At 37.8% G+C, this 19752-nt stretch overlaps 1 long non-coding RNA gene across 1 annotated transcript; it reads left to right on the top strand.

The window, feature by feature from the left end:
- Positions 1-1527: 1527 nt before the first annotated feature.
- LOC113992997 lies at positions 1528-18473 on the top strand. Its single transcript, XR_003542443.2, has 3 exons — positions 1528-1585; positions 14584-14758; positions 18268-18473. It is a non-coding gene; the product is annotated as an uncharacterized LOC113992997 (long non-coding RNA).
- The last annotated feature ends 1279 nt before the right edge of the window (positions 18474-19752 follow it).

The following is a 19752-nucleotide window of genomic DNA, read 5'->3' as shown; positions in this document are numbered from 1 at the left end:
GTGCAGTACAACATACAAGGCCAGATTATTTTTCTTTAAAATTATGTCAGGACTTTGTACAATGTTACCAGGAAGCACTTCTTTTCTAGCTAGATGTTTCAAGGATGGAACTGTCAAAAACTTCAGAGATGCAAAAGAGATTGATATAAAAAATGAAGGTGAAAATGTTTTGGTTAAAACAATGGAAGATATTTGGGATTCTTTTCCCCCTCAACATGTGGATTTTAATAACTACTGTTTGTTGTTAATTACAGAACATACTGCACCTTCTAAAAAACACATCAGAGGAGAATCAAGTTCATTTGTTATATTCCCCTTTGGATATGGTTCCCATATACACAATATTTAGACTAAATCCTGTGACTGCTTTTTTTTCATTGATATCTTAGGGAGGCAGGCTGGAGGGAGTAGAGACTGAATTATGCTCATTAACTAAAATGCCACAGTGTACATGTCTGTGAAGTTAGGTACCTTGAATGGACCAAAGATGTGTAACTCATATGCATTTCTTTGAACACTCAAATTTTAGTATTTGATGCTGAAAGCCTGCTTTTATGTCAGAAAGTTTGCAGAGCCTGGAAGAAGGAAACACCCGTAAGATTAGAACGTTATGTAAGGTAGTGTCTATCGCCCAGGAGGATCTTAAAATATTGTATGCAGCATCTGAAATATTTCCATATAAGATTACATTATATGATGAACAACTATTAGTTAGATGGGCCACAGCTGGTACTTTACAACCTGTACATGTAATAAAGGGAAAGCTACCTATATGGAACAGAAATGAAATAATCAAAAGCCTGTGTTTGAATAACTAAACAGCACAAAGTTATTGCAATCCAAGAATATTTTAATTAATTAGAACCAATCAAAAAACCTTAGGTAAAATATAATTAATTTTATATAAATTTCAAGGGTTCCTGATAGGATAAATCTCTTGTGTGAAATATTTTGGTAATGACTATCATAAAGGAGACTGCTTTAAAGTGTAATAATGTGTTCTGAAAGAGTCTGCTTTTCTGTGTCATTTAGGAGGAAGATGTCATTATACTTGATGGTGTATTCACTGTGCCTGACTCAATTAGCTGTATTTGACCCTGTATGCCAATACTTCCACAGTACCTTCCTGCAACATCACTGTGGTTGTCCTTAAGATATTTTATAGAGATATATTGTTATCTCACTCCTCTTTTTTCTTCTTTTTTTTTTCTTTTTCGTCTCTTGACATGCTGAATATATCAGCAACAGGCTGAACTGACGAAAGTCAGTTTTTATCTGAGATAAAATCTGAGATAGACATCTAAGAGCCTTTTACTTTTGTAAATTTTGCGTGTGGCCACCCACAGGACAGGGTTTTTTTGGTGTGTTTTTGTTTTTGTTTTGTTTTTTTTTTTTTTTTTAATTTATTTATTCTTATTTCTGTCTTCTGACATATTTCCAAAGTTATGACTGTCTGGAATACCAGAATTCCCATTAGTGAGTAAAGTTAGGGAGTATCTGCTAAGATTTGATATGTTCATTTTCCAGAGTTATTACTGAACATGTGTGATGTGAGAACATTGAGATCCTCTGCCATTCATTATAGGTATGTACCTTCATTTAAAATGATTTGTTAAAAATACCATAAAGTTCATTATGTTCAATAGTTAACCATTAACTATGGCTAACTATTCTCATTAATTTTGAAAATGCATGTAATTTATATTGGTATTGAATACACCCTAATGCACGGAAAGGTCTGATTGCACAGTGAAGGAGCAGATTGTCTTTTCCTTAAAGGTGCTTGCCACGAAAATACAAAAGATATGTAAGGTGAGGGCGTATACCAGAAATGAAGGGCTCACCACACAGCAGGAGAGTGGGGATGAGAGAGGTTGAGTCACAGGGAAGGAATGAGTAACAGCCTGTCAGGAAACACCCTGCGAGTTCCAAACATTTTTATTTTGTTTGATAAGGGTTTGGGTAGGTGGAGATCAGTTAAACGGGACAAAGAAAAGGCAGGGAAAGGGAGACAAGGGCATTTCAGGATGTGAAGAAGAGAGGAGGGAGCAGGCATGAGATGAAGATGAGGGTAGAGAAAGGGAGAAGTGTGGGGGCGAGATGAGTTGCAACAATCAGCAGTGAGAATGGATAATTAAAAATCATGGCTGTCTGTCAGACCTTAAGCCTTTTTTACCTTTGCTGTGTCAGCTTCATTGTCAGACTGGATCCTCCCTGTAGTCTCTTTCTCATTCCAGGCTGCTCCTGTCATTGTTTAACACAGTTGTGCATGAACAGTGCATGCAGACTGAAGCCATAAAATTATACAGTGCACTTAATTGAAAGATTGAAAAATTACTTTACAGCGACGGACTACATAATGGTTGACAGTTAGGGACTGATCTTAGACAACTGTACTCAGTGAGTGTAATTTAATGTTGTAACTTTCACATATGAAACCAATGATTTTTCCTTTGGCAGAGGGAAATTGTTCTTACACCACATTAACTTTTAGGGCTGGAAAGGGAACTTCTGCCTTTACCCATCCCTCTTAAAGATTCAGATAGCTAACAAGATTTGTTACTTATGCTTGAGATTAAAAGGCTGAATCTCAAAAATGGTCTATGTCTGTGTTTATTTCCTTAAGTCAAATGATATATTAAATTTCCTTAATATTGAAATGTTTTGCTTGTGTGCTGAGAATTTTTATTTTTTTATTTCAGAAATGATAGTATATAATGGTAAATAAATATTCTGTTGAGAAATCCTAGATCAGCTCCAAGTCTTTCATCACTGCCACCCTTCCTTTCTCAGGGAAACAAAACACAACTAAGGTCCAATTTTATCTTTCCTCCTTGCTCACCATAACTTCTTTGAATAGAGAAGCTTATTTTTACTGAAAAGCTATGTTAAACCAGAAGAGTTTGAAATGGAGGGGCTCTGTGTTCCCTAATTTCTTCAATAAAATATTATGAAAACAGCAAAGTAGATCCAAACAGCATCTAAATTGTTTGAATAGTGACACATATCATGGCTGTATAGGCTGCATGCCTGGTTATTTAAGTTCAGTTACTGGCTGCCAGAATTACACTCAAGGGACCCCAGCATCTTCAATCCATAATCTCATTTTCCAGTCAAAATTCAGAAAAAAATCCACCCTAAAAATACAGGAAACCCAAACAAACCATTCTCTGTATGAAGCCAAGTTTTTTTGCAATTCAATAAATTCAGGCCTTCTATCCATAAGCTCAGCACTTGCATTGTCAGCACTTACTCTTTTAGGGGGAATTAGGAAAACAAAACATCAATGGAAAATCAAGCTGATTTCAATATTGTTCAACAAAGCAGGAATCAGCTGACACTGTAGGAACTTCTTATCCCATTTTCTCTGAACAGCAGGGTAGGAGCATTTCTAGTATTAAGATATTTCATTTTTTCTAAAAATTACACTGAAGACTGCAGTTTGGTGTCATTTATAAATATTTGATTTTCATAATTGTTTCCATAGAATAGGGATACAGAACCCACTAGAATTCCTTATATATTGAATATTCTTACTACTGAAGTCTCACTTTCAGCATGTAGTGTCAAACTTGCATCTCTTGATCACATATGCTGAATCTCTCACAGTGGAATAATTTTTATAATTTATTTTTCAAACAGCTTCTCTCATGGAAGTGCAGCTAATGGCACATTATTTGCAGCCTCTATGCGGTAACACTTCGTTCAAACTAACACCTCTACCCATAGCTCATTAAAGCAGCACTTACCTACCTTCAACACAAAGGGAATAGTTGTAGGATGAGCACTGGGTGTCTGATCTTCTTTTACACAGATTATCCTTTTTTTTGCCCCTGCTCTAGGCATTGCATGAGTGAACTTATTCCTGAAATACTGTAGCAAGAAATCTCTTCTTCTCTCTTATTAAACTGTCAAAAAACACATCTGAGAACCAGATATTTCACTACAGTGTATTAGGAAATTTAGGAGATCATATAGAAATTCTCACAATAAAAAAGTTCAAATGTTCATCTTCTACCAACTTACAAATTACAGTTTCTTGTAAGCATTACTTTTTCAGCTTTGTAGAAGTAAAAACCTTTTCATTAATTAAAAACATGAGTATTAAAAATGAATACATTTACTGTAAAAATATAATTCTGTATCTGATGTAGTGAAATGTGATCATATTGTCAAAAACCCTCCTTTCTTTTTTAACACAAAGTGCTATCTTTGAAGATGTAACTTTGAACATCTCTGGTTTGCTTTTACTTTCCTTTTCCACCCATAGCTTTACAAAACGCAACCATCGAGTCTCAGATAGTGAAGCAGAGTCTCATTTCTGTGGAATGAACAGGTATCTCATTTCGGGAGTCAGGCAACACTTACCAGACATATTGGGTGAGTCTTTTGGGAAGTCTAGTTGGTGATATCAAGCTTGGATCTCAAATAGTTAGATGCTTACTTTGATTAAGGACTTACTCTACCGCCATTAAATAAATAAATTAATACAGATCTTGTTGATGACATAAATACCTAAATAAATTGAAGTCTTCTGCATTATACATACAGATACATGAACTAAGAGTCCTGGTGGGATGAGGCTGGCACAAGGAGGCAGCTACAGAAGGAGGTACACCTCCTTTTCAGGTGCAAACAGTTAAGTAACTGCAGCAGCATCTGTATTCTCGTGACTAATTATTCTGGCTTCCCTCCTGAGTTAAATAACACTCCAAGGAAAACAAGTAGGAAATCTAAATGTCCCATCCTCATTTCTCAGTGAAGTGAATTTCTCAGTGAAGTGAATACTTAGATCTATAGGCTTGCCTGACTGCTATGAGAGGACTCCTTTCTAACTGAACCAGCAGAAAAACTTAGTCCAGTCTCTAGCTGTGCCTGCATTTGTGAGAGAAATCAACCTCCATCCTGGTGATAGAAAGCATCATGAAGGAGAACAGTGAACAATGCTAAGTCATTCACAGTCCTACATTTCTGATACACATTATTATTTAAGTTGTTAGTGCAGTAGTACCTTGGAGCTCCATCTAAGAATTGCCAACAGCTCAAAAATCACTGTATGGGTTGTCACAGACAGCCATAAGAAAACACAACTCATATCCTAAGTACGTTACATTTAAAAAGGATGTCAAATACTGAGAAGACAACTGGGACCTGAAGCCAAGAGAGCTTTGTGATGGTACACATCACAAATCTGTGGCAGAGTCATGAATAGACCACTGTTGCAGCATGTTGACTTGTATTTAATAATATAATTAATTTTTTTACTGTTTGTGTTAGAGATACAGTTATGGTAACAAAAGCACAAAAGCAACTATTACAATACCTATTACTTGGATAGTCATGTGTCTCCTAGAATCTACAGTTGTAATTTGGGTTAGATCTAAAACTGGTGTTAGATACAGCACAGATGAGCATTGTAGTGGACATCTTTTTGGCATCTGAAAGAAAATCAGTGAATACCTTTTTGGCACCTAAAAGAACATCAGGTGCCATTTGAAACCATGAGGTGAATATTTAATCTCCACTTAAAAAAATTAGGAGCAAAGAGTAGAGAATTAATGCCGGTTTTCTCCTTGGGAAGATGTATCAAGTGAAAACCCTTAGGGGTCTCTCCTAGATCATGGATCTTTCAACATAGCCATAATTATCTGGACAGAGAGCAACTAACAGAAAAATGGAGCTTGATAAGAGTCATAAATTATTAAACACAACAAGAAAAAGAAATTTCCTCTCTGTTAGAAGTATCTCACTGAACTGAATGGGCAATTGAGTAGCAAGTTAAAACCAATATAATAAAGCTGAAAATGGTATAGGGAAGGATGACAACAATGATTAAAGGTGTGGAATGACCTCAAAACAACAGGTAACTCAATAGACTAGGACTGTTCAGTTTGAGAAAGAAATTGTTTTAGTGGAATATGAATGATTTCTGGAAAAAATCGTTTGCACAGAAAACTTGTCTTGGAAAACAATTATTTTCTGTTTATACTAATGCAAGAACTAGGGGGAAACAAATAAACCTGGCAGGGGTTATGTTGAAAATGAAAAAAAGAGATTTCCTCCATGGTAGACGAGCTGTGGAACTCTGCACCTGAAGTTATTGTGGATATTGAAAGATTATCTGGGTTCAGGAAAGTGATTAAGCACGTGGAGAAAATTACCAATAGTATTCCACATGAAGTAGTGAATTGTCTCAGGAAGGCTGTCTTTTGCAAGTTTATGGAGGAGGAGAAAGTCAATAACTATATTCTAGTCCTGTTCTGCTGTTGACCAGTTGAATATGATACCACAAAAGATGGATGGTTTTTTTTCCTGCCCCTTTACAGCTGTTTTTAGGATATTATAGGCAAAGAATGGGCACAATTAGGTCTGCCATTATAACTCATAACAGGTCACATGTTGAGTAAGAGATCATCTAAACCAGCCATCCAGTGGTAAAAACCCCATCTGACCTCAGTAGTAGCACAGTGTTTGAGTATGCAGTGGTGCTTTGACTGGGAAGATGATGGACCTTAGCAGGAAACACTCAGAATCAAACAGGGTCAGGTCTCAAAGCATAATTAGTAGGAAGCTCTTATCAGGTAATCTTTTGCTTTGAACAGATTGAAAAATCTAACTCGGGCAATTTGACTGCTTTTATCTCACCAAGCAGCAAAACAAGGACAAAGGCAGGATCAGCAGAGTTCATTCTTGCATCATGTGGCTCAGAAAATGAGCTTGGTCTCACTGGAGACTGATTTGAGATCATGTGATTGTCCTGGAGTGGAAGTGTTGTATGAGCAGGTTTTGGAATAGGTAACCTAGGCCCTTTAGGAATCTTCTGTGGTGTGTAGTCCCCTCGAGAGCAATTGAATTCTCTTCATCTGTCACATTAACATTGTAGATTTGAAATTAAAATAATAATAAATAAAAAATTCAGGCTTGATTTAAAATTAGAAAGAAAGAAAAAGCATTCCACTTCATTAAATGACCTTGCAATATATTTGGCAGCTTTTACAGGAAGTTTACAGAATGAAAAAAGAAAGGAAGGAAAGAATGAGGGAAGGAAGGAAGGAAGAAAGAAAGAAAGAAAAACAAAAAAGAAAAGAAAAAAGAAAGGAAAAAAGAAAAGAAAAGAAAAGAAAAGAAAAGAAAAGAAAAGAAAAGAAAAGAAAAGAAAAGAAAAGAAAAGAAAAGAAAAGAAAAGAAAGAAAAGAGAAAAGAAAAAAAGAAGAAGATCTAATGAAGTTTATGAGTGTTTTTACAAACTGTTATTCTCCCTCCTCCAAATCTCTAGCATCGCAGGTGAAGCATTGTGTGGCTGGTATCTTGACTTACCATTTGCTTTCAGGCTCTGCAGGGAGTGTCAGACCATCGGCACTGATGTTCAGAGCAAAGCTGTGAAAACAAACCACAGCAGATTAGTTGGGCTGATGACCAGGTTATTTAGTGCTGACGACTTTGTGTGCCCTTACATCTCAACCAAACAATTACTATTTTCCATTCTTTTATTTGTGCATGCACTTATCAAGAAAAACAGTGTTTGCAAGGGGACATTATATTAAATAGGGTGATTAATTTAAGAAGTGTTTCTTTGGCTCTAGAATGCCAATATATTCTACTCTTTAATTAAGAAGGTAAACAACACAAAAGACAAATATCAAAATGCTAGTTATCTGAAATACTGGTTTGTCTGAAAGAGAAATTAAAGGCAGTTGTATAAGTGTTGGAGCCTGATTCTGTCATTTTGAACAATTGCTCTTATAGTAATAGCTTGGTTGTTTACTGTAAGGTCACTCAAAAAGTGAGTGTCATTTCGTGAAAAGTAGTATTGTTGTATAGCCTTTAAAATTAAGATATAAAAAAAAATGAGGTAGATACTTCAAAGCTGAACATTTTCCCCTCCATTTATTTTTTCTCACCTTCCAGAAATGTTTAAAATGATTTGTCAGCTTGATTTGTCCCCTTTTATAACTTAATATGTTTGTGGTTAGAAGTAATGGCAGATGAATGAAGTAGAGCAGTCATTTCCAGGGTGAAATCACTGGGAATTAAAGAATTGTTACACAGCTTTTATTAAAGGCACCAGAGATCATGTTTCCTTAAAAGAGAACACTATGCAATGTGATTTGAAAATCACTTTCATTTTTTTTGGACATATTAGAACTACAGCACTTTCTAAAGGGTTGTCATTTGTTCTTAAGAATTGAGATTGAGTATCCACTTTTTATTTAGTGCAGCAGCAGAAAACATTGAGCTTGCCCTGGCTTTGTTGTCAGTGAGTAGATGCTGTCAAGTTACTAATGCTTCAAGAAATTCTCTGAGTTATTTATTCTGCTTTTGCTGCTTTAAGGCTTATGGTCTTTATATTTTTTTTCCCCTGGCGTTTCTGTTGAATTGTATACAGACAGTACTTGCTCATAACTATCCATGGAAAACCTTGGCTTATATCATTATTAATTGCTCTCAGGAACAGTGTGATTTGCTATTACCACACACATATATGCTACAATGTTAATATTTGTGACAAGCCTGACCCAAGATTAATAATTTGCATCTTGTCCGAATGATTGATTTCAAGCTACCTTGAAGAATGGAGAAGAAAATAAAATCCTATCAAATGCTTATCTCAAACTCTGTACAAATGGTAGCTTTGTCTTCTCTGTGCAGAAAAATTGGCATAACAAATTGCAAAAAGATCCACAAGAGATGTGTACCAGCACTAGAGATTCCATTTTATCCCTTTCCCATTTTGAAGAATTAATTTTAATCTTTTGAACAGAGTATGCAAACAGGAAGGAGAGATTTCAACAGGAAGAAAGGCGTTAAAGAAGTATACTGAAATCCATTCCTAGGCTGCATAAATATCACTGTGGTTAATTCCTCCATTTTTTTAGACATTCCTCACTCAAGTTATTTTTACTCATCAAATTTACACTTCATACTTTTAAAGAAAGGTTGAATAAAAGACTCTTGCTCAAGGCTATCTTAATGAACCTGAGATACAAAGTCTAATTTTAAAAGGTAGATACTTTGACAGCACTTACAAAGCCAATCCCTTACACACAGTCCTAGCTCAAAGCAAATTCTCCAGGAATAACTTGTTTATTGTTTATATAAAAGCTCACTTCAAATTATTACTCCTGGGGTGGAGAGTAGCTGAAATAGGAAGAGCATGCATTAGTTTTCTCTCTTTCCAGTGAGATTATGTCAAAGATATTTCTCCCCTTCTCCTTCTTTGCCCTTTTCACATAATGCAGAACTAAGCACAGCTGTTTGGGAGCAGGAAAGGTGAAACCCCATCTTTATGCAAATCTTTACCTTTTCAGTAAACTAATTCACTTGAATCAATGCTAAACTCATGCAGACACTCTTATTTAGCTTAGAACCATGTGATTTGCAACTGTCTTTACCAGAATGGAAGAAGTGTATCTGCATAGCCTTAGTCCTCTTTTAGAAGGCAGGTTTTAAACCATCAGCAAATCCTGAGCCTTACAACACTCAAAGAGAACCAGCATGCTCCATCTTCTTTTCTCTCACACTAAAAATCCGCCAAATGAGTGAGGGAATGTCTGTTATTGCTTGTAGAGTCTGCTGGAGTGGAGTGGTCTCAGTGGACTGTGAAGTCTGTGTCTTTTAAAGGTAAATTTGCTGAATATTAGATTAGAGTCTGAATTTGAGCTTTACCATAAGTAAGTTTCATGAAGTTTCTCTGTCTATATGATTAGAAATTACATTACTAGGTAGTTTTAGGAACTCTTTCCTTATCTCCAGCTCTATTGGAGAATGTATCACAAATGCAGTAACTATATCAAAGCAAAACACATGCTCTAAATATTCTGGATGATGTCTGGGGCACCAGCACACAGCTAGGTGAAGAAACAGTTCCTCCCCCACAACAGGGACTTTCCTCTTGCTCTACAGTTGGCCTAAAAAGAGGAGTACTGTGGAGATGAAAAAACATTTCCATCTGCTAGCTCATTATTTTTGGCTGTGTGGAAGTAAGTTTGCTGGGAAACACAGAAGGACACTCAATCTATGGCTCACCCACCCCAGCCAGCCATGCCCCCTGGCTTTTCATGGGCACTTGATGGTCCAGGAAAAACTCTTTGCTTTTGGCTGCCATCTTTTCAGGAGCCTAATGGTGTCTCCTCCAACATTTTAGACTGAGGCTTTTTATGATGTAAATTCACAGCCTGCTTTGTTCCTCTGCATTAAGGCAGAGTCTTCAGGAGGTTTTTACATTAGAGCACTAGGACTTTAATGACTTCTTTGTTTTTGAGGAACTGTTTTCTTCCTCTGATGCTCAGACTGATTGGCTCTCTAAGGGAGGGACTGTGTGACTGCTCATGCTCTATCATAAGGCAAGAGATTTGGTTTTCTAGATGGATATGTTCTTTATTGCTGCTCAAGGGGCAGTCTTACATGTCAGCTGTCCAAATAACCTCTCTCGTATAAAACATGAGAGAATTATCAAATCCCTCTGCCACACTGCCCTGGAAGTGGCAACTTTTAAGTTATGAAGATGGGGAGAGGGGTTGAGTTTCTGCTCACGTATTATGAGAAGCATAATAGATGTGTAACATCTGATTATTCAGTGCCAAGATCCCACCAAATCTTGTATGGAACTTTTCCACCTCTTCAAGTGACTTTGCACATGAGCAATCTCTTCTGGTGTTGAAGCCTTTCTGCCGTGTCAATTAGGTCTTTTGTATTTACACCAAAGATCAACTGAGACAACTGTGTGCACAAGCCAACTCAACGTTCTATCTCTTCTGGAAACACCTGTGGTTTGTCCAAACTCAGGGGAAAATGTGTGAACTGTACTGATTTGGGTGGGGCAATTGCTAAGCTGTTTTTTCAGTCCTGGGAGAAGAAGTTGGAGCAAGGTATCAAGAAAGTAGGCTGGCATGGAGTAAGGACATCCATGTAAGTTAAATAGAGTGCATCTAAAAGAGAGATTGAGCAAATATTGCTGTCAGTTGCTATCAGAGAGAATTGGGAAAAAAAACCTGAGTATGTATCCCGCTTGCAGTCACTGTACAGTCTTACAGGTGGCAGATTTATATGACTCAGGAATCATCAGAGCATTGTAAGATATATCCCAGGAAACAAATGTGGATAAACACAATAAAGACCTCAGATCATTCTGGAGGAAACCCAAAATAAAATAGAACAGGCAAGACTTCCTGAATGCCTCAACATTTGTAAAGGGCCTCTAAGTGCTTCTTTAGGGTTATGGCAATGCTAGGAGTCTTGCTTGAAGAGGACTAGGGCTGTTCTCCTGTTAATTCCTGTCTGGAACATTTTCATGCATTAAACCCAGGAAGACATTTTGCAAGTAAGGCAGTGAACATATGCCTTTCTGAGGCAGAGCTATGTCTCGGGGAGTAAAAATGTGTGTAAGTGCACGTTTATGTCAAGTTGGCTGGAGTCGTTATAGCTCTGTGATGCCTATCTCTAAGCACCTCTTCTGGATTGTGTCAAACACTAATGAAAAAAGATAAAATAGTCTGTCTGAGGAACACATGTGAGACTGTTCACAGATTTGGCTGAATTTTGCTGATGGTTATTGGGACGTGTGTAGGAAACAGAAGAGTACAATAGAAAGAGCAAAGGTGTTTGCGGGAATTGTCATTCAAACCAGATTCCACATTGACATAGCAGATATGCAGTTCTGCTGTAATGAGGAAATTAAGCCAATAAGGAATGCATTCTCTCAGAGGGCTACAACACAAGCTTGTTTAGAATTGCCGTTAAATTGTGGTACACTTCACAAAGAAATAGATGTGAACATTTCAGAAAGCAGTCATCAAGCACCTTGTTGTTTGCCAAGAAAAATAGGCAATTATGAACATTATGTCCAACTATGCATCATATCGACTCCAGTCAAAACCATTTAAATCCAGTCAAGCATTGCTTTCACACATAAAACCGTACCCAATGCTTGATTATACCTCAGCATACCAGGTATGCAGCCTAGGATGTTGGCCAATAAAAATATTCCATTGTCTAGGAATTTTAATCCATGCATCTATATTTATAAATGTCATAAATTTGATTGCAAAAGATTGCAATTATCAAACCCTTGCTGTTTTCACTTTTCTGTCCAAATTTGTTAAAAAGCCTTTAAAATCAAAAGCAAATAAATAAACAAAGTTTGATGAAAAGGGGCACTGTCAAGCTTTTAAGTGAAAAAACTGGACATAGAAAATAACTTAGCTTTTCTACAGTCCTTTACCCCTCCCCAGGTGATCCTGCCTCTCAGTAAAGTAAAATTATTACATGGAGAAAATGGTTTAGACTGCACATACCCAGACTGAGAAAAAATTGCTTCAATATAGATATATTAAAAACAAACAAACAAAAAAAAAGCCTTTCAGGCACTTTTGTGGTCTCACAGAAACAATGAATTCTATTCCTCCTACTGCTCTGCTGAGGTAACTAATTAGCTTTTTCCCCCTCCCTTATAAAAGCCCTTTATATTGGAGACTTATTCTAAAAATGTGTCACTAGCTGGTATGCAAGCACCAGGTCGTCTCAGCAAGTGTCAGTAGCACTGGGAGTCTTAGCACAGTAGAGCAACCTGTGCTTGAACATTATGTCAATTTGACCTGCTATGAGCATGCTATTGAATTTACAGCTCTGACAGACTAATTGAAGGAGGGCTCTCCATACTTACAGGAACTAGAACTGAGTCACTATTTGTAAACCCAGGAATTTTCTGCTTCCTAAAACAGCTGCTCAGGGATTCAGCCTTCTAGGTCTATGCTGCTCAGCCATCCACTGGATGAGTATTTCCTTTCACCTTCTCCATCCTAATTTGCGCTTTTTTCCCTAGCACAGCTTTCAGTGGGAGACACTTGCCTGATTTCATTATAAACATGATGGCTAAAATATCGCTGTCAAAAATCTTCCCAAGAACAATGTTGCTGTCAAACACTCCAGACAAACTGTGTGGTTAAATGCTTAACTCTTGAGTACAATGACCACAGCTTAACTGAAAGTAAGATTTTATCACTACTGGTATTAAAAATGGCATGTACAATCCTAAACAGGAAAATGAAGGGATCAAGTAGCTTTGGTCTGTCACTTCATGACCAGACATTCCAGGAATCTTTGGGAGACCTTTAGCCAGTGAAAAGACATGTACAGTAGCTGACAAAAAGTATTTTTTCGGATACTATCAAAGGTGAATCTGCACAGAGGGAGTTGATTTCATTTTATTGCAGCCAGTTTTGGAACGTACATGCCAGAAACAGGAATGTTTCCTTCATTTAGCCTGATTTATCATTACAAGAACTAACAGAGCTCCTTCATAAACTACTGGAGCTCAGCTCTGGCACAGATCCAGCAAAGTTACACAACTTACTTAACACCACAAAGAATATAATGCCTCTATTTACCCCTCAAATAATGCCCACCATTTTTCACAGCATTGTACCAAAATTCATTAATGAATTCTGACAACATATAGGGACAAAAGGTATTTCTTTTTCCCAGCAGAATAAAGAGAATAGGAACTATATTTTGAAAGCCAACCATGACCCCAAAAGTTCAGGTAGGTACCTAAGATACATACAGACTCTAAGCTGAATTTCTTGAAAGGAGTGGTAGGCACCTAAATACCTTTGCAGTGTGCTGTCAATAGAGAGCTGGGTTCTTAGGCAAAGATTTAGGCATGAGGCACTCCCTCTTCACACCCACCTGTTGAATGACTTACACCTCTACCTAATTTAGATGAGCACTATTCTTTTCTCCCCTTAGGGCCCAAGAGAATTTCCCTGGTTATTTGCCCTGTGTAGGAGCTCCACCTTCAAACATCTGTGGTCTAGCCTTTTTCTGTAAGACTCTTTCGCAGTGGGTGCAGGGTAAATTGATATCAAATTGGAACCTGGGTTAAATAGGTACTGTTGGCCACCTTTCACATGCTTTTTGTATATTGTGTGTGTGTGCAAGGGGAATGTTAGTTTTATGCAAACAGTTATAATGTAATCCAATGCGTCAGTGCTCCATGACTTTCTCGCATTTAGCCTTGTTTCGCCCTCCATGCTTGACTCTGGCAGCCTCACTATTTTTCTTCTTATCTTTATGCAGTAGCTGAGTATTTGCACTCAGAAAGATATCAAGGTACCTAAAAATTAAAGTTGTCTAAGTGCTTTTGATTTTAGCAGGAATTAGAAAACTAATTAAGAAAAGGATATTTGACTATGTTTGTAGATCTGAGCGTTGACAAATGGTTAACAGCCATCTCAGTTTGTGAGAAAAATAAAAAATTTATAACAGTGTTTTTTTGAGCAATGTGATAAACTGCTATGAGTGATGTGAGAATCCTAATATTAGTGCACAGGCATTAATCTGATTTCACTTTTCAGTGTTGAACTCTATTCATAAATACATTAAGCGATCAGCAAACCAAACGCTGAATGTTATATTAGTTCAAAGCACAAACTAGGCACAACATAAAAAAATGAACCTTGAGTGGTTTTTGCTTGAACTTTGTATGTAACCATATTAAGATGCTGAATATTTCAAAGGCTGAAAGTATTTATAGCTTTTGACTTTTAACCGTATTTTATCCTTTGCCTTATTTCTTGTCCTCAGCAAATGTCAAGTGGGTGTTGTGTGGAACTGAGAGAGACCAATCTTGAGAGAACATCCGCCTTCAATAAGTGGAACTGCAGATTACACAAAGCTGCAGGCATAAAAGCAGCTACAAAAGAAAGTTCACTCTGAAAATGAAACAATTTTCTCTAGAAAAATGAACATGAAAGTTAAAGTAAGGACTTAACTGAAATCGTCATGCTTTTAGAAAGTGTACTTTGTATCTAACAGTATTTGCTATCAAATTAAATCTGTGATGAAGGTTTTAGTTTTAAAACTTTCTATTTCCTTTTACTGGAGTTGGCATGTTTATACAAAAAAAAAGCCAGTCAATATTCACTCTGCTTCTGAGAATTATGATCTACCAAGTAAGCTTGAATTTCTGAGAATTATGATCTACCTAGTAAGCTTGAATTTCTCTGTAAATTCAAGTCATTCTTTTAAGAAGAGCATATAAACGCTCTGAACAGGATGTTTTTTCAGAGATGTAATTCAAGTCCAAGTGGCTGGGGTATCTGACTTATCTCATTACAGAAGAGACCAGAATCAGGGCTTGCTTTGTAATGCATGTACAGAGTGCAGAGTGCAGGTGATGACTTGAGTTCTGAAAGCTTGTATTCTAAAACTTGCACCCACACATTCTGAAAGCTCAGTCAGATTTATCAAAAGGTTAGCTAAAGTTGTGAACCTTTCAGGTAAACTTATGGTTAATTTTGAGTGAATATTGACTGATTTATAGTTACATGTATCTAACATGCTGAGGTTCAGCTTTTTTTCTTACTGTGTTACATTTGGAGTTATTTTGGTTTATTTAAGCCTGAAGTTCAAACTGAGTTTCATGAGAGACAACCCCCTAGAAACTAAACCCAAGGACACTGATAAAAATCTGAGGATGGAAATTGCTGAGTTTCAGGCAGGTCTGGAGCAGCAAAGCCTCCTTTTCAGCCTCTTCACAATCCTGCAGTCTGCAATGAGAATACAACTGAGCTGTACTTAGGGGAGTTTTGACAGAGTGGAATGATTGAACCTTGGGAAGAGAAGGGCAGAAGAAGCAAACAAACACAGTTTTTTAAGATGAGATGCAAAATAGCTGTATATACTCTACGTCATGTTGCAAGATAAAGTTTCTTCCTAATTTCCCATGGCACAGTTCTGTAGGAAAACTCAGGACACAGTACATCCTCGGATCCAGAAAATGGAAACAATACATCTAGGATACTCTTATGTCCTGCTAAGCTTGGCTACAACAGCAAACAAAGCACAGGTGTGTAACCATACTGTGCAGCAGGCCTGGACCAAGTGGCATCACTTGACAGTTTGTCTCTTCTCTTGGTGCAACTCCATGCTTGTTTTGGGCCTGGCTAGGGTATGAGAAGGCAGGCAGAGGGTCTATATGGCCACACAGATGCTCTTAGAGATGCTGCACTGTGCTGGTTTTGCTAGCTTTGAACCCCTCACATAAACCTGTGTGTCTTCTGTGAAAGCTGAAGCAGGGCCTCTGCTAGTTCTCTCTCCTACAGAGCTAGCAGGAAGGTTGAGCCTTCACCAGAGGCCAGCACAAAGCACTTTGGGTTCTGCTGCACAGGAAGGGGAGGGAGAACAGCATCCCTCTTTCCTTTCCCCCATTCCTGGCCCCTGCTCCACCCCATTCCCACCCACCCCCCTCCCTTCCCGAGACAAATGTATCTGGGCCTCCTGGAAAGTGAGAAATGCTCCCAGTTTTTGTAGCTTGACATAGTTTGGTTTTATTGGCTTCTGCTTTGATTTGCCCTCTGGAGGAATCTGGCAGTGTCCCATGATAATATGCAGATCCCAGGGGGACCTGTGTTTCTACCTAAGTGTATAAGTAACATGAGATCTGGTCTCACTATCCTTCATTGCTTAGTCTGTTGCATAGCTTTGCATAATTTTGTTGCACTACTTAAGTAGATTACACAGATAATAATAACTTTGAAGTCAGGTGTGACAACTTTCAGATTAAATTCCAGCTTCATGTCCTGTACTCTATCAGTCTATAAAAGGTAGAAGTGAATATATACACAATATGGAGTCTATTGTTTCCTGTCATCTGGAGTACGATTTTTATTATTCTAGGTGATTGCTTTTTATGTCTAGCTTGAAATAGAGTTCTTATAATTGCATTGTTTACTTCTCTGGAGAAACCAGTTTGTTTTCCTATTCTCTTTTGAAATTTAATTAATTCCTTCATGAACAGTTAGGAGCTGAATAGAAAAGGTCTGCTTAGGGGCCAGATTCTTCTGACTGTATAAATATAAAGGTTCCCATAGTCTAAATATGATGCTTCTACTTCCCTGCAGCAGCATCAAAACGTAAAGCTTAGAAGCAGCCAGGACATAGAGAAAATAATTACTAATTATTAAATAACTACTACTACTACTAAATCAAGTACTTTATACCAAAAGTAAGCTGACCCTATGACAATCTATTCTTGATAACTGGTAGTACAGATAAAGGAAAGAGATGGGGCTAGATAATTTATTAAGAGAGTTATAAAAACAGCTAGCAGACAGTTAAATGATGACATTATCTTTCACAGCATGAATAAATGTCAGGTATATCATGGAATGAAAACCAGCTATGTTTCAACCTGGGTTTAAATATTTGGAAATGAACACCTTCAGTATTTTCTTAATGTACTTTGTTAATTAAGTCAGTGGGATGTGTGCTCCCAAGTCCCTCAGGCGTCACTGAAAGTGTGTCCCCCTAAGTCAGGCTGACAAAATTTATTTATGTGATTCAAAAAGCATATCAAATCTTACCCCATGATTTAAGAACTCTGTTAGTTATTTAAAGCTACAAAAATAAATAGCAGTATATACCCCAGCTCTCTACACCATTCTTCTTTCTGTCCATCTCAAATGTCTGTTAAAACAAGGAGGTCTGCAGTGCCACCTCAAAGGTACCATGTCTGAGATACTTAGCCCAAAGGCATGGAGAGCACACTACTGCAGTGACAGCAGGGTGGGTGGCATCAGACTGTTGTGGGAGACACAGGGGTGTGTGGTGAGGCTGAGACGGGGCAGGCTTTCCACTTTTGGGCTGAAGGTTGAGGAAGTGCTAAATAGAGCACTGTAAAAGACTGTGGGTTGGATGTGGTACATGATGGCACCAGGAGAGGCATAGCGAGGGTAAACCTTGACAGTATGGAGATAGTTTAAAGTATGGGTATAGGTGAGTTTTACCAGCTGGAGAGGTTTTCACTGGGTGTTAATAGACATAGCTCAGACCTTTCAAAGAAGTCCTATGCAAATAGGAAGCTTCTGACTGCGATGGAAGGATCATTGAGCCTAAGTAGATGTTTGCTATTCTTGCAAAACTGTGTACTGAAAACTCAGTGCTATTTCTGACACATGGGCTGCATGTTGAGTTCATACAGGACTCTGAGGGCACAGGTAATGTCAAGTCCCATTTAAAAATCCCTGAGCTCTTGAATATGGCAATTTTGTTGCATTTTTCATTCTGTGATTCTGTATCACATTCTATTTGGTCAAGTCAAAATATTTGGATGGACTGTGACCTCTGTCACAGAAACTAATAGAGCGACTAACAGCTCTAAGGTTGTCAGACAGTGTGAATTTGAGATAGAATAATAGAAACACAGAAAAAATAGCTGATTATGACATGAGGTGCTGTAATCATGGCTCCTTTTTTTCTTTATTGCAGCAGCCATCCTCACCCTTGCCTGGAAGACCTGAGAAAGGAGGTGGAGAGAAAAGTGTCCACTCTTTGGTCTCTGCATGGGTGACAATCATTGTAGGTGGGGGACCACTATACCAACTGATAGAAGTGCCTGAAAATGTTCCCAGGCTCTGCTGCTGGACCAGAAAACAAACCCTGTTCCTGCTAATAAATTCCATCATTCTCTGTAACTAGATGGCTGTGTGAAAAAGTGCCTGTTGGAAATGATCCTGGGAATATTTATACTCCCAAGCTGGTTTGGGATTTTTTTGTATGAGTGCTGGATGGCATGTGTGCCAAAAGTGTGCCAGGAAATAGTTTGACAATTTAGGGATTGCCTAGATTAGGAAAAAGGCCCAATAAGAACAGATCCATGGCAGAAAACATCTGGTGTTGAGGATCACATCCACACTGACATTCAAAGTCTTTGTATTTCAGAGTTTTACTGTTTCCTAGCTCTAGCCCACTCCCGCAGACAGAATGTCCATTAGCAGTCAAAGTGCATTAGATGCCCTCTGAGACTGCTCCTCCAGGTTTATTTTTATCTGGAAGGAATTCATTTTGCACATTCCAAACATGATGTGAACCAAAGTGCAGGAAGTGAGAACTACTGGGAGATTTGCTTCAGTAGTGCATCCTCATCTGAACTATAATGCTACCTCACATACACTCAGAGGCAACTGCGTCTCTCTGTTTGAGAACATTCCCAATCACAGTTTAATTTACCAGTTCATCCAGTTCAATTGCACATAAAAATTGTGAGAGGCTTTGGCATGCTAAGTGGAAATTGGATTTAAAATTTTATTGCTAAAATTGAGTAAATCTCTACTGAATGTTTGAACTGTCATTCTTAGAGTGCCTGGAATAAATTTGGGAAAGTTTGCAAGTGGATGCGAAAAACACAACTGTTATATATAGACTGTGTTCATGAAGTGTTTTAAATGTGTCTGGCTAGCGTATCTGAGAAAAGAGGAGGGAGAGAGAGAGTGTTTGAATGTTAAAGGGAAAGAGAAAGGCCTAAAGAGTATTTCTTCTTACAGATTAGAAAAATCTTCACAGTAAATTTACAGCCAAAATTTCCAGTCCTGACTAAAGCAAGTGATGTTTGGCATGCTGTATCTGCAGGTCGTGAGCTTTAATTACATCACATTATCTTTCACTGTAAGATCTGGACTGCAGTTGCCTTTAGGTTGGAATCCAAACTGATAAGGAGCTTTTTATCACTACACAGTACATCAGACGTAGTTTGTAAGGAACAGATAGTCATCTGCTCTACCAACCTGCCTATTCTAGTTGAAGTTGCCTCCAGGGAATATATACCAGAAACTTTACATTTAGAACACTTAAAAAGAAAGATTCCTGGCAAATGTGATGGCATAAGTGGTATTTAAAGAAAAGCTGTGTAATATAGTACCTAAATAATTTTATAGTCCTACTGCTATTTTAGTATGCTGGTAGGATATCTGGACC

Source organism: Pipra filicauda, unplaced genomic scaffold (assembly GCF_003945595.2).
Source record: "Pipra filicauda isolate LSUMZ 115617 unplaced genomic scaffold, ASM394559v2 scaffold369_size710782_pilon, whole genome shotgun sequence".
NCBI classification, from domain to species: domain Eukaryota; kingdom Metazoa; phylum Chordata; class Aves; order Passeriformes; family Pipridae; genus Pipra; species Pipra filicauda.
Note: the sequence above shows the minus strand (reverse complement) of the source record. Positions and strands in the feature narration are given on the sequence as shown.